We start from the raw sequence: 14,037 nt of genomic DNA on the forward strand, positions 1-14,037 counted from the left end.
ATGTAAGAAACGTAGTATGGAGTATAATAAGCAAGGCCGTATGTGGTATTATCTCTTGCTAGAACAAAGGTAGTATGTAGTATTATCTCTTGCTAGAACAAAGGTAGTATGTACTATTATCTGTTGGTACAACAAAGATACCATATCTATCACATCGATGTACTCCCTCCGTTCCTAAATAATTGTTTTTCTAGAAATTTCAACAAGTGACTACATACGGAGTAAAATGAATGAATCTACACTCTAAAACATGTTTACATACATCCGTATGTTGTAGTCCATTTGAGATGGCTAGAAAGACAATTATTTGGGAACGGAGGGAGTACTATACAGACAGTGCAAATAGTTCATCCATAATTTCATGAACTTATACATGAGATCAAATGATCATATACAGTATATTCTGTTGTTGCCATCAGGTCATGTGCCTATCTTCTCATCCCTAGAGTTTTTTTAGCAACAATAAATTTGTGGTCGCCCGTATGTACGTCGGCGCAACCGCCGCCGCCGTGTTGGAGCAGTCACGTCCCCTAGTACTGCCCAGTAGGCGGTGAAGTGCAAAGCCAACAGAGTTGATGGATGTAGTCGGCGTTGGCCACGGCCATAGATCGGATGGCGGCGTGGTCCAAAGTGCTGAAAAAATTCCACCAGTAAAAATATATATTAGCACGCTAGTAGCCCTGCAGCGACGGCCGGCGGGTGATGCATGGCCGCCGGTCAATGCACGCATGCATGTCTTCTGAATTAACAATCTAAGGCCTACATGCATCGATTCTACGGAGTAGTATGCATGTGCATATGCTAAATCTAGAAAACTAGAGAAGGATGGATCCAATGATTAACTTGCATATTCAAAACAAGATGGATTAATGAATTGGATCACAGTAATAGTAATACCTCCGATGGCCACCTCCCGTGAAATATTGCAGTGGATATAATTTGAAATATAGGTTGCTCCTCTGACTGCAGGCAGTTATATAAGGTAATCATCTAGCCACGTAAATAGGGAGCGAAGGTGGAGGATACGGGCTGGACCTTTTAGTCGGGTAGAGAAATCTAGCCACTTTCAAAACCGAACCCATTAATCAACGCTCGTACATGGACGGGATCAGACGCAGCAAGAGTGGAGGTAACTACCACTAGATGGTAGTATGCATTTTCCCTATATATATATATATATATATATATATATATATATATATATATATATATATATATATATATATATATATAGACACACGTTGCAGGGCAATAATTATACACAACGCACGTGGTCGGAGCGAATTATAGAAAACCATCACATTGATGTCTAGATTTACATAAAACACTCATTTACGAATTTCTGTCACCAACCACTGGTTCTCGGTCTACTCTTTTGTAGGAAAAACTGATCGGTCTTTTTGGACATTTTAACCTCGATTATGGCATGTGGGCCCTGCAAAAGCTGACCCGGGCAGCGGCAGCGGTGCAGTTGAGCGGCGAGCACCTTGGCCTAGGACAGGGGCGGATACAGCCCAGCCCAGCGCCCCGGGCCTCCTTTGTGCACTGTAGCAATTGCTACAGTGTTTTGCTGAATTCTACAAAGGAAACGGGCCTCACGCCCCGGGCCTGCCCCCCCCCCCTCCCCCGCGGCCTGGGGCCTAGATCCGCCACTGGCCTAGGCCACAGTGGTGGTGCTATTGGGCGGCGAGCAGCTCGACGCTCGGTAGGAAAGAGTTGAGCGGCACTTCAGTGCGCGCGACGCGCTTCACCATGTCCAGCATATAGCAGAGCACGCGCACGACAACGACAGTTGGGCAGGAGGAGGGAATGGTCGATCCCGATCTGGATCGAGGCAAGGGAGGCGGGAGGGAGTTCTTTTTAGAAAGGGTTTTCTGGGGAAAAGACCAGTCCAACGTCGTCTATTGTTTATCATTATGCCACGTCTCAAATGCGGCCCCACATGTCATAATTGAAGTTAGAATGCCCAAAGAGACCGGCCGGTGTTTTCTGCTGAAGATTAGATCAAAAATTAGTGGTAAGTGGCAAAAATTGGTAAACGGATGTTTTCTGCAAAACTAGAAGTCAATGTGGTGCCTTTGTGCAATCCAATCCACGCGGTGAAGCGCACAACCGGTGCAAGCAGGCTAATGAGTAGAGCTAGCCAGCAAGGTCAGCGAACCACCACTGGCTTCTAAAAAAGCACAAGGTGGGGAGGGAGGGAGGGAGGGAATCGCGTCTATCAGCAGATGACGCAAGGGTCGTCCTCGGCATGTGGTAACGTGCTCGGTCCTCTTGTGGTCGCGCCATCCAACATGTCTACATCCAAGATTGGATTACTACTCTAGTAGTAGTCAGTGGCGGAGCTTGAATGCAATGTCGGGGGGGGGGGGGGCAGAAGCAAAGTATACATGTTAACAGGGACTAATGAGAATACTTTGTTCTAATTATACTCCCCTAAAAAAAATTCCTTCAGGAATTTGTGTTGGGCTGGGGGAGGGGGGGGGCAATAGCCCCCTCAGCTATACACATAGCTCCGCCATTGACGGTGGGGCAAGGACCTTTGTTGTTGGTGGCCATCCCACACGTCCCCATCCATCTGCCTGCCTCGCGCGCGGCTTTCTTGTGGTGGCTTCCTCACATCACATGGTGGCTTCATGCAGCAGGGTTCATCCCATCCCATCCGAGGAGTAGTCCATGCATGATATATGTCGCCTCTGACTTGTGGGGCACCCGCACAGCAAGTTAGTTACCTATCTGACCCGTTGCTGCTGGTCCCCTCCCCTCCCCTAGCTTACCTTGATGGCTTTTGCATGATGGCCTGACTTGGTTTGATTTTATATAGGAAAAAGTCAATTTTAAACCTTGAACTTGTAGAGGTCAGGCGAAATGAACCCTCAAGTCGAAATCCTGGTCGATTGCATCCTAAACTATGCAATTTTGGTCTAAATCAGACCCTGGCATCATTTGAACTCGGATACGTCCGGTGGGCCGGCCCGCTAGAGTATTTTTTTCGTCCAAGAACAAAAATTCCAAAGGGCGCGCACCGTGCTCTCCGCTGAACCAGCCCAATTTAGTTTTTTTTTCGTTAAAAAAAAGCACGCGGTGGTGGCTCGAACCAAAGATCACTTGTGGTTGATTGAATCAACAAACCACGAGGACAACACTTGCGCTGTGTTCTCTTTCTCCCTTTTTCTTCCTTTTCATCTTTCTTTTTTCTTCTTCTTTTTCATTTTCTGCTTCTTTCTTAAATTCGTGAACCAGCCCATTTGGAGCTATTGAATAGCAGGCGCGCAAAAAAAAATCTGGAAAAGTTCTATAGGAGTGACTCAAACTCGCGACCTCAGTCTTGTTATTTGCTGGAATTTGCCAACCAAACTAGTGAGTTGAACTGATAGATTCACGGCACGAAACATTATGCTTCAAACTTCTTTTGAACATTCGAGAATATTATGCACTGAAGATTTTGTAATATTATGCACTGAACATTCTGGAAAAACTATAAATATGTGTGTTGAACAATTTTTGAATATGCATTGAACATTTGTATTATGTGATAAACATTTTTGAAAACAAATATGAATATATGCATCATTTTTTTGAAAATACGCAGTGAACATTTTTTTAATATATGTTGAACTATTTTCGAATAAACATTGAACATTCATGGACGTTTGTGATAAACATCTTTTTTCATAGATGTTTTCGAATCCGTGAACATTTTGTTCAAATTCATAAAAAAATCTTTTGAAATTCTGGTTCACAAGGTTCTTTTTTTCGTTTCCTATTTCCTAGTAAAACGGCCACCGGTTTTTATACAGTTTAAAAAACTCGAGCTTTAAAAAAATTAGAAATTTACGGGATTCAAAAATAATATACAAATTTGGAAAAAGGTTCGTTAATTTCAAAAGAAATCATGATTATTTTAAGAAGGAAACTAAAAAATAAAATAGAAAGAAAAGAAAGAAGAAAATAAGAAAAAGGGAGGAAGATAACACAATGTACGTAGTGTCCCTGATGGTGAGTAGCGTCGTTCCAACAACACCAGCACGGGTCTCGATTTCGAGCCACAGCGTTCGTTTCTTTTTGTTTTGAAGAAAAACAAAAGCGGGCTGACCCAGCAGGGTGTAGTGCCTTTTGCATATTTTTATTTCTAAAAAAAGAAAACTAAAGCGGGCCGGCCCAGCGGGGAGCAGGGGTGCGCGCAGCAGCGCCCTCAGCGAAAACCCACCAATCCCGGTAATCCAAACTACCCGAAGGTTCGATTTAGACCGGGATTGCATAGTTTAGGGTGCAATCGACCGGGATTTCAACTTGGGGGGTTTATTTCGCCGAACGTCTACAAGTTCAAGGTTTAAAATGGACCTTATCCTTATATATATAACCGCTGTAGCTTCTTGTGCAGAGGGAGGGAGAGGCGACGTGTACCGGGAGGACCAACCAAAACAAGTGCCTCCTTCCCTTCCTTTCCCAGGCCTGGGCGCAGCAGAGGACCTCAACGCGGGGAGGACAGGACCAGACATCCAGAAATAAGAGAGGAGTGTTCCACCGAGCTCCCACAGCGATCAGGCACTCTCGGTCGTCCGATCGGTTTGCTTGATGCGATTCTGGGCGTTGGATCGAGAGGTGGAAGGAGCTGGGCCGTCGGATCGAAGATGAGCTCCTGTACGAATGAATAGTTACCGCCTGCTGTAAAGATCCCGTGCCATCGTGCGTAAATTCTGCGCCCCGCCGTGGGTATTCTCATCATTTCATACACGGACATATAAAGGCCGTGGCCCCTGTGGAGAGAAAACCTAGCCGCCTCGCGCACTTGCGCCGTCCACCTCGTCCTCTTCCTCCCGCTCGCCTCTCTCTCTCTCCCTCCAAACCCTAGCCTCGCTCCCGCCTTCCTGCCCTGCTGCCGTCCAAATCCAACCCACGCCGCCGCAATCTCCTTCGCCTAGCAGGCCGCCGCCGCCCCGCCGTCTCCTCGACCCAGCCGACCCCCCCCCCCCCGGCGCGGCCATCGTCAACGGTGAGGAGGAGGAGCACGGTGGGAAGGAGGAGGACAGCCAGGGGAGGAAGGACAGCATCAACGTCTCGTCTCCGTCTAGGTTCGCATCTCTCTCTCTCTCTCTCTCTCTCTCTCTCTCTCTCTCTCTCTCTCTCTCTCTCTCTCTCTCTCTCTCTCTCGTAGTTCCCCTTCTTAGATCGACTCTCCCTGTCAGATCCTCCTGTACCCAACACGAGATGGAGAGAGGGATGTTTGGAAGGAGATGGGAGGAACAGGAGAAGGGAAGGAGAAGTTGTGCCACATCCATCCCGTCCACTGCATCATGCGCGGCGACCGGTTGGGTTCTGGGTCGGTGAGCGCCCTGTCCACTTCCCCATCCCCCTCTCTCTTTTGTGGGTTTACCTATTCATCCGCTCAGATCTATTCGATTAAATATGTTGATCTGTTCATCCTCTCGGCTCAGGAAGCAACTCATTTTGGATGAGAACAATATATAATTTTGTGACTTGGTCAGATCTCACGTTGTCCTTTCTGCTTCTATCTGATTGTGTATAGGTAGTTGGCTGTGTTTTGGGTACTGATATGGTTTAGTTAAGGCCATATTTTTGGTTAATACCAGATTTAATTAGAGGTTTAGTTCGGTTAAAAAGATGATGCCATGTGACATTCAGTATTTATGTCCATATTACAGATCATATGCAAATAAACTATTTAAATGGACACTGCAGTTCACACTCTCTCTCTCTGATGTTAACTCTATTCTGTTGGATAAAAGTAACAGAGGCAGCATGTATGCTGCATTGAGTTACTTTTTTATTTATACAATGAATTATTTATGTATTCTCCGGTAAGTTTTATGTTGGAAATATTGTGGAAAGAGTACATAAAAATGTGCCATGAATCAATAGGTATGCACACTCTGTGATACAATAAAGACAAATCTTTTACGTCAAGACAAAATGGCTTAATTTACTTAGGTCAATTATTGGAATTGTTTTTGTAGGAACTAGGATTGGTGATTTGAGTGGCTAATTTCGAGAGTGGTGTCAACAGCGAGAGGCGTCTATGATAATGGAGGCAGCGACAAGCACAAATATGCTGTAGCTTTGAGGTACAAATATGTTCTGAACTTACATTAGAGCTTCATGTATCATTATGTCGCGAGTCACCAAAAAAACTGCATTGCAAAACTGTACGCTTTTCTTTCGACTGTATGACATCTTAATCCTTTTAGGTTGGCATCAAACTCTACGAGTGGATTTTTATTATTGTGTTGAGACATGCTTTGATTTCTATTAATTGGCCAATATTTGATGTCATATTTTCTTTAGATGCATCACTTACAGTTATCCTCTGATTTCTATTAATTGGCCAATATTTTTTCTGGAGTCATAATTCTGTTATAGCATCTCCTTGCCTTTTTTGCTTTGAAAAACATCGTTGATCATAAGCTGATTGCAGCAGCAGGGTTGGGAACTTTAAGCATACCTAGGATATTTATATTTTTGTTGGCAAATAGTTGTGCCAATTTTGTGATTTATCTAATATCCATTTCTTTCACCTTTGAACACTTCGAATATACTAGCCCATATTGTTCAGTACTTTCTAAGGTTAACTTTTGTAGGAACACTAATTTGCAAGGTTAACTTTCTAGCAGTTTGGTGTGTTCCATTTTATGGAGATCTCTCTTGGAAACTTATCCTTCCTATCTTTGTTTTTAAGGGGTGTAGAAGCTAGAGAGAACTGATTATGTGAGGATACAACCCTCGAAAGCTATGGATATTCCTACAGGTAAACAAGCGAAATATTTGTTGTTGGTTACTCAGTTAGTGAAAATGTTCGAAAATACTCATAGAAGATGAGTAAGATCTGCAGTTGACACACCAAATATGTTATTTAGCATAAGCTCTTCCAATCTGCTAGATTCTGTTGGTTACTTAACTTTGTTATTAGGTTTGTAGATATTACGATTTTCAATTTGTGAACTGCATGCCCGTACTGTTATGACGTGTGTGTTGGGAACTGCATGCCCGTATTGTTAACATCTCTAATCCATTTTTCAGATACACTGCTGGTATTGTTCTGCAATCTGTTTACACGTCAGGGAAGTCGGTTTTCTGTCGTCCTGCTGCTCATCTACACTAATTTTCCTCTATGGATGTGGTTAGTGTTTGTTGCTGGATCCAAAAGTCATCGCCGCCTACTGGTGATCTTGAGTCTTGACTGTCGGATTGCTGGGTGCTGTTATAGCTTGTTGTTTTAGCAGTTACTAAGTGTTTTCTTTGCTCGCCGCAGATATGCTGACCTGTTTGTGTCCCTCAACATACAGAAGAAGTTCATCCCAAGCTTCAAGACTCTAGGGTTAATTCCATTGAAGGTAACTTCCTTTGATATTGGTATTGTTCAATTTTGTTTTTCCGGCTTCTGGTTGCTATATAGCTTGTTGTTTTTAACGGTTACTAAAGATATGTTCAAATTCATACCAGCACTCCAATAGCTATTGCTTGAAATCTGTTTTCTACCTGTGGTTATTAAGTATATATACTTATAAGGTGTCCTTTATTGCTTTCTTAAATTCTGGGTAGTCTGCTATGCAATGATGGCATTGGCAGATTTCGTTGCAGTATTGAAATGTAAATATATTGAACAGATCAAATGGTAAGATTAGTTAGCTTTCTTCCTGATTACGTTTTCTCTTCCATTTTCAATGCTATGTCTACCACGCATTCTCATGTCCATGGTGCCTTTTTTGTTTTGATGTGAAGTAAATTTCCACACGGGGTGGGGCAACGAGGTTGTGGCAACTTGGTGGCATGGCTGCCGATCAGCCAAGCAAGACCTACTCTCTCTACACCTCCGCATGGTTGCTTGTTGCTGCTATCAACTTCTCTATCATTGTTGGAATGGGGTCGGCGATAAAAACTGCAAGTCTCCTTGCGCATAATCTCTTTTCGTTTGAAGCACATTTCCGATTTGAGCTAAGTGACAGTTTGATTGATATTGGCGTGATGGCTAAGGTCGAGGCTGCCACGTACTAGACCACCGCCATGCTCAACGTCGAGGAGTGCGGCAGCACCGTGGCCAGGGCCATAGCGTTCGGTGCCAGAGAACGTGGCCAAGGGATCCTATGGTGCGGGGTGATAACCGTGAACAAGCTCCACCGGGCGAACGAGGTCAGCCCGGAGATGCTCAGGGCATATCAAAATGTAGTGCTTCTTTCTCAGTTTTCACATCAAATGTGATCCTATTTGCAGTCAAGCAAACCTTATTCAGTAGGATTTGTGATGCATAAATCAGTAAATGATTTTGGGTTATCCTGGTTGTGGTGGTGCAGGCTTCATGTGCGTTATATGTGACTATTTGCTTATGGTGAACTTGAAGATAGTCGTTAGGTATTCATGGTGGAGGGAAAGGTTGATGCTGGTCCTGGTCCTATTTGTAAGTTTCTTACACTACTCTTTTTATTAATGCATGATTCCTTAACGAAATGGTAACGCTATCTCTATTATAAAACTGAACACTAATGAGAATTGTACTTACTTCTGTGAGGACCACTTTCTCAGGCAGTTTTCCTTATAATGTTTGCTTTCATTTTCCAATGGACTGGTCAGATGCAACCGCGTGGAATTCAAGGAAGAGGGCATTTCGAACAAAGAAATCAGCTGGTTAGACACTGTTTATGTCCCTTTTCCCTTGCATAGTAGCGAGTACTCTGTAGTTTACCCATTTGAAAAATACTTATTCAAATCCATGAAAATGTTCTATTCATGCACTGCTGATTGTAAGCTGTAAGATGCTAAGATAGGAACGATGATGTAGGTTTATCCTTCCCATCAGATTTGTTCCTACAACCGAATCTCCATGATCCTATACTGCTTCTCTCTAATTGTTCCTACAAATGAATCATCCATCTAATTATTGCATCTAAGTACAACTGTCTTTGTCAGTTGCATAATGTCCATCATAATGTTGCGAAGACTACTGCCCTGATCCTAAGAGCCTACTGACATTTCACCAAATCCTGTTATAGTTTTTTTATCAGCAGCAGATACTTGATTATTTTGCCTTTATAATTCCAAGTACATGACCATACTGATCCTTCTATTTTAGATGTAGCAGAACACACGTTCGTAATTGATGCACCTAGGCTCAGCTTCTCTACATTGATATGAAGGCCTGGAGCGTGTTTGTTTTGTTTTCAACTCAGCGGCGATCAAGTAGGCCCATTATGACACAGTAAAAGATTGATCCGAATGCCTGCAAGCGTGTTTGTTTTGTTTTCAAACTCGAGGCGATCAGGTTTAGTGCCAGGCTCCTTGCTACTGTAGCTGATGGGGAACACTGCTATGGCTGCTGCACGGTGGCGGGGTTTGGGCATGCCGCTGGTGCTCCATCAGATTGTGTGGATGCCTATGCTCGGAATCTGTTGTATCTACGGGTTCCCAGGTTCTTCCCTTCCTCTCTGTGGCCGGGGAAGGCATACTTCTCTTAAATTGATCTAGGTGTTGTCAAATACTTCAGGTTTTTATGTCCATTGTATAGGGTGCATTTTGATGATATCTGGAGCAGATATAACATGTAGGTGTTGTTTAACATAAATCAAAGATTGAGATGACAAATATTAAAAATATGAGAAGCTATAAAATTGGCGTTGTTGAACTGTGGTTTGTTTTGCAGGTCCCCTTGCTAATTTTATAGTGAGCTAGCATTCTAGATCTTTGGGTAAGATAACTTGTCCAGTGGCTTTTTGGCATAGCTATGTACAACCTTTCTTTTTGTTCTCACGTTGCTTAATTTCTCATTAATGACAGGGAGGATCCTCAACGGAGCCTCATGGAGGGGATAGGCACCCAAAGGTGTTGACTTTGATGTGGCCGTCGGCTGACCAGAAGTTTCCTCTGGATCCACACCGCCTATTTTTTGGACTGGAGATATGTTGTCAACATTTCAAGCAGGTAATGCTCATCTATTATGTTTCAGACCATGGTCTTCTCATTGGCATGATAGATATCGGAAATAAAATTATTAGAGCCTGTTCGGTTCCTCTCCACTCCCTCGACTGTGCTCCCGGAGCGAAGCAGACTGCAACTCATTTTCACGGAGCGGCTCAAAGGGAGCTCCACAGCTCCGCAGATTGGAGCGGAGTGGCTAGATTCTGAACAGGGCCTTAGCTAGGTTCATACACCATGCATACATAGGCCAACACATTTGATATTCATGGACTACCTTGCTCATGTCTTCATGTAGTTTGCTCGCTCCCAGGGAGAAGGGGTGCCACTTGGCCGGCGAAGTGCTGGCAGCAGGAAGTATGCCATCGACATCATCGAGATCCGCTTGAAGGACGGTCGTTGTCCTCTCCAAGAGGAGGGGCCAGCTCAAGGAGGTACAGCTAGCTCACCACAGCTCGTTCCTCCCTTCTTCTCTATTTCTTGTTCAATTGTTCAGCTACATAAATTATATTTATGTGGTGGAAATATTTTCACAGAAGCTGCTCAGAGAATTGGCTGAATTAGTGTCAGATTTATTCTTAATTAGAAATTTCTCTCAAGCGGTGGTTGTATTGGAAACATGTCCTTCCAAAGAGTAAATGTTTTCACATCAGATATTTAATGTTTCTTCAGATAAGTGATGCAATGAGTAGCACTGTAGTCTTTCATGGAATTTATACTGAAAGACACTTGTGAACTCTAAATATTTTTATTTACCTCCAAGATTGAAGCCCTCACTAAATCGTAAATTCTTATTCCTCTTTTGGAGGATACTACTATGAGATGGTCTGATACATAGAAGACAGACTCAAGCCCCTCTAGGGAAGCATCCACTATCCCTGTTCTACTGATTTCGCCGGAACGTCGACCGCCTATGCTCCACCTGTGGTACGCCGTTCTAAAATCCACACAGCTAAGCCATGAGTAACCTTCAAGTAGCAAGCTGTTATGTTTCAAAATTTATTTGAAAGATAATGTGTTTTGGGCTTTATACTTCACCATGATCTTTTACTATGTATCTGCATCGATAGCATCTATCGTCATTGCCTTGCCATTTACAGACATACTGTGGAGTTTTGCAAGCAAAAGTCAAAACTATAATAATGAGTGACGATTATGATATGATTACTGGATGAATAATTCAGGGCAAGAAAGCTAATTTACTGGAAAACGTAAATATTGTATTAAACATAGTACAGATGTACTTCGCTTGCCAATTTTAATTTCCATTTAGATCTGACACGATGTCGTGCTTATAATTTCCACAAAATATTGCCGGTCACTTGCATATGTTGGATGTGAAAAACAGCAATATACACTTTGATACTTTGAGGCTATTAGAAATAGTAGGGATGATATGCTACTTCCAGTCTGCAACAATTTATTACTGGTCCCCTTGCCTCGCTTATAGTTCATGTAGTACCATGTTTATGCTTCAAACCAGCTATGACATCCCTCTTCCACCCATTCTATATTGATATTGCTTCTAAATACACATATGCATGTAGTTACTCTTTTACAGTACTAATGCCAGATATCATAAGGGAAAAATGTAGTGCTATTTTAGTTATGGAGTCGGCAATGCATGTTACTGGAATGATCAGCTAGCAATGCAAATGAGCTCCATTTCTTCCCTTTCAGATACGATCTTATGTTCTGCCTGAACATAGATGCTTCTGCTGTGCACTCCATTGTTCTGTCTTACTACAATTGGTATTGAAACCGCCTATTTTGAATGCAACAATTTAAATATTTACTGCTCTCTCTCTCTCTCTCTCTCTCTCTCTCTCTTCTCTCTCTCTCTCTCTATCTCTCACCATGTTTAGTGATGACGAAGTGATGCATACGGAAACATGTTTGATAAGAATCAGCGTGCCAATATGGAATATAAGGTGAGTGAGTATTGTGTATGCTGAGCCTCCAAACTTTTTGCAAGCATGTAAAACAGTGGAATGCAGCACTAGCAGAAAGGAAGAACTGTAGACGCAATCGTGGACTACTTGAGTTAACTATTTGCTCAATACATCAAGAACCAGCCTCTCCTACTCCTGCTCTCAAATGGAAAAGGAGATCAGGCAACTAGGGATCTGAGTACTGTAATTTGATAAATTTTGTTTTTTGGGTGCTAAATAATATGACTATTAATGTACATTTTTCTTATGATCAGGCATGAAAGGGCCACTTTTTCTTAGAAGTGGCTTATTCTTAGCCAGTCCTTCCAATTAACACATTATTGATTGGAACATAATGAGTAAATGTATGTGTGTTCTTTCTATTTAAGAGATTCAGATGAAATTATGAAAGCTACAAACCTCTGTATCTTATAAGACCTTTTTTATACCAAAAAGCTTCCTTATACATTAAGTTATTACAGAGGAAGTATATTGGAGCGACAGTATCACATTAATAATTTGGCTTCCATCTTGGCATTACCTGCTTGATCAAAACACCCGACCGACACCCTCGCGCCAAGGCGCGATCCTGATCTAGTGACAGGTGCTAGCTCGCTCCCTCCTTGTCACTTCCTTCCTTTCTAGTAAATCCACCTCACAATTATAATTATATGACGAGTACTTCATAACTAATCAAGGGCGTGAGAGCATCTCCAGCCGTATCCCCAACAAGGCCCGCCGACGATTTTTCGGCCGCCGGCGCCAAAAAATCGGCCCAGTCGCGTCCCCAAGGGCCTAGTTTTCGCCGACTCGGGCCGAAATTGGCGCCGGCGGACCCCAACCCGAACCCGGCGTGCTAGGGGGGCGCTCGGGGGCGCCGGGCGAATCGTTTTTGGCGCGAAAAGCCGCGGGCCCCCTTGCCAGCCGACTCGACTCTCTTCTCGCCGTTTCGTCGTCCTCATCGCCTCATTTCCCGCGGCGAATCAATGCCAAAGCTGCGCGCGCTGCCGCGCCGGTCAGCCTCCATTGATGCCTCACGGGCGGCGCAGTGAAGGCCGGGCGACGCGCGTCCCCTCGCCCACCACGCCTCCCGCCACGCGTAACGCGCCGGCCATGCGTACTACACGGCGCCTCCACCTATATAAGCCGACCACCAGCGCGCCGGAGACACGCACAGATCCTCCACTGCCGACGCGCCCATTTCTCCCCCTTCTTCCCTCCCCTCCTCTCGCCATCTCCAGCTCAGAAGAATGGCCGAACGCTTCCTAGGCGATGGCGCGGCGGCGAATGGCTTCGGGCGCCGCCATCTTCACAAGGACGAGGCTCGCCTCCTTTTCGAGGCCGAGTACCCGGCCCGCCGGACATGCGGGTTGCCCAGGGCGTGGAGGATCAGCGCCGCCGGCGTGCCGGTGCCGCCACCACCACCCGGGGCGGCGCGGCATGCGGAGATCGCACGTATCCGCGCGTCCCTGCCACGGGCCACGAGGGAAGGCCCGCGGTACACCCCCCACAGCCCGCTCTGGGAGCCCTACTTCCGTCGCTGCCACGCCGAAAAGCTCGAGGCGACGAACGGCGTCGTGCCCCCCGGCAGGCTCAACTCTGAGGGCCGGTGCCGGTGGTGGGGCGTGCCCGGCCGCACATTGGAGGTCGTCCTCGAGTACATCGAGGGCGGCAACAACGCCGCACCTCGAGTACCCCGCTCCCTCGTCCTTCTCACGCCGCCGTGGGAGCTCCTGGACGCTGAGGCGCATGGAGCGGCCCCGAGGCGTCCTCCTCCTCGTCCAGCCGCTCGTCCGGCTCTCCCTGCCTCCGCCCCGTCAAGCCGGAGCCCCAGGACACGCCTGTCAGCGCGCGCACCCCGCAACTACGGCGTCCCATCGGCGAATCCACCCCCTCCCCCCTCCGGCCGCTTCGTCTTGTCGAGCCCAAGCCGGAGCCCGGCCTCCCTGCGGAGTACGAGGAGATAGCCCGGCGCGGCTTCTCCGATGAGGACGCCCTACAGTGGGCGCGGGACGACTACCTCGCGACGAGATGGTCCGGCAGCGCCGGACCCTAGAGGAGATAGAAGCCCGCAAGCATGGGCACGAGGACGAGCACGACATCGTGATCCTCGACCAGCGACGACGACGAGGACGCCCCCGACCGTCCAACCCGCCGCGCCAACCAGGGGAAGGATGCAGCA

At 45.6% G+C, this 14,037-nt stretch overlaps 1 long non-coding RNA gene across 1 annotated transcript; it reads left to right on the forward strand.

Annotated features, from left to right (window-relative positions):
• The first annotated feature begins 9,866 nt into the window (after positions 1-9,866).
• Positions 9,867-11,874, forward strand: LOC123042713 (uncharacterized). Its single transcript, XR_006418879.1, has 4 exons — positions 9,867-9,930; positions 10,223-10,358; positions 10,733-10,851; positions 11,790-11,874. It is a non-coding gene; the product is annotated as an uncharacterized lncRNA (long non-coding RNA).
• The last annotated feature ends 2,163 nt before the right edge of the window (positions 11,875-14,037 follow it).

This window comes from Triticum aestivum, chromosome 2B, assembly GCF_018294505.1.
Source record: "Triticum aestivum cultivar Chinese Spring chromosome 2B, IWGSC CS RefSeq v2.1, whole genome shotgun sequence".
Lineage (NCBI taxonomy): Eukaryota > Viridiplantae > Streptophyta > Magnoliopsida > Poales > Poaceae > Triticum > Triticum aestivum.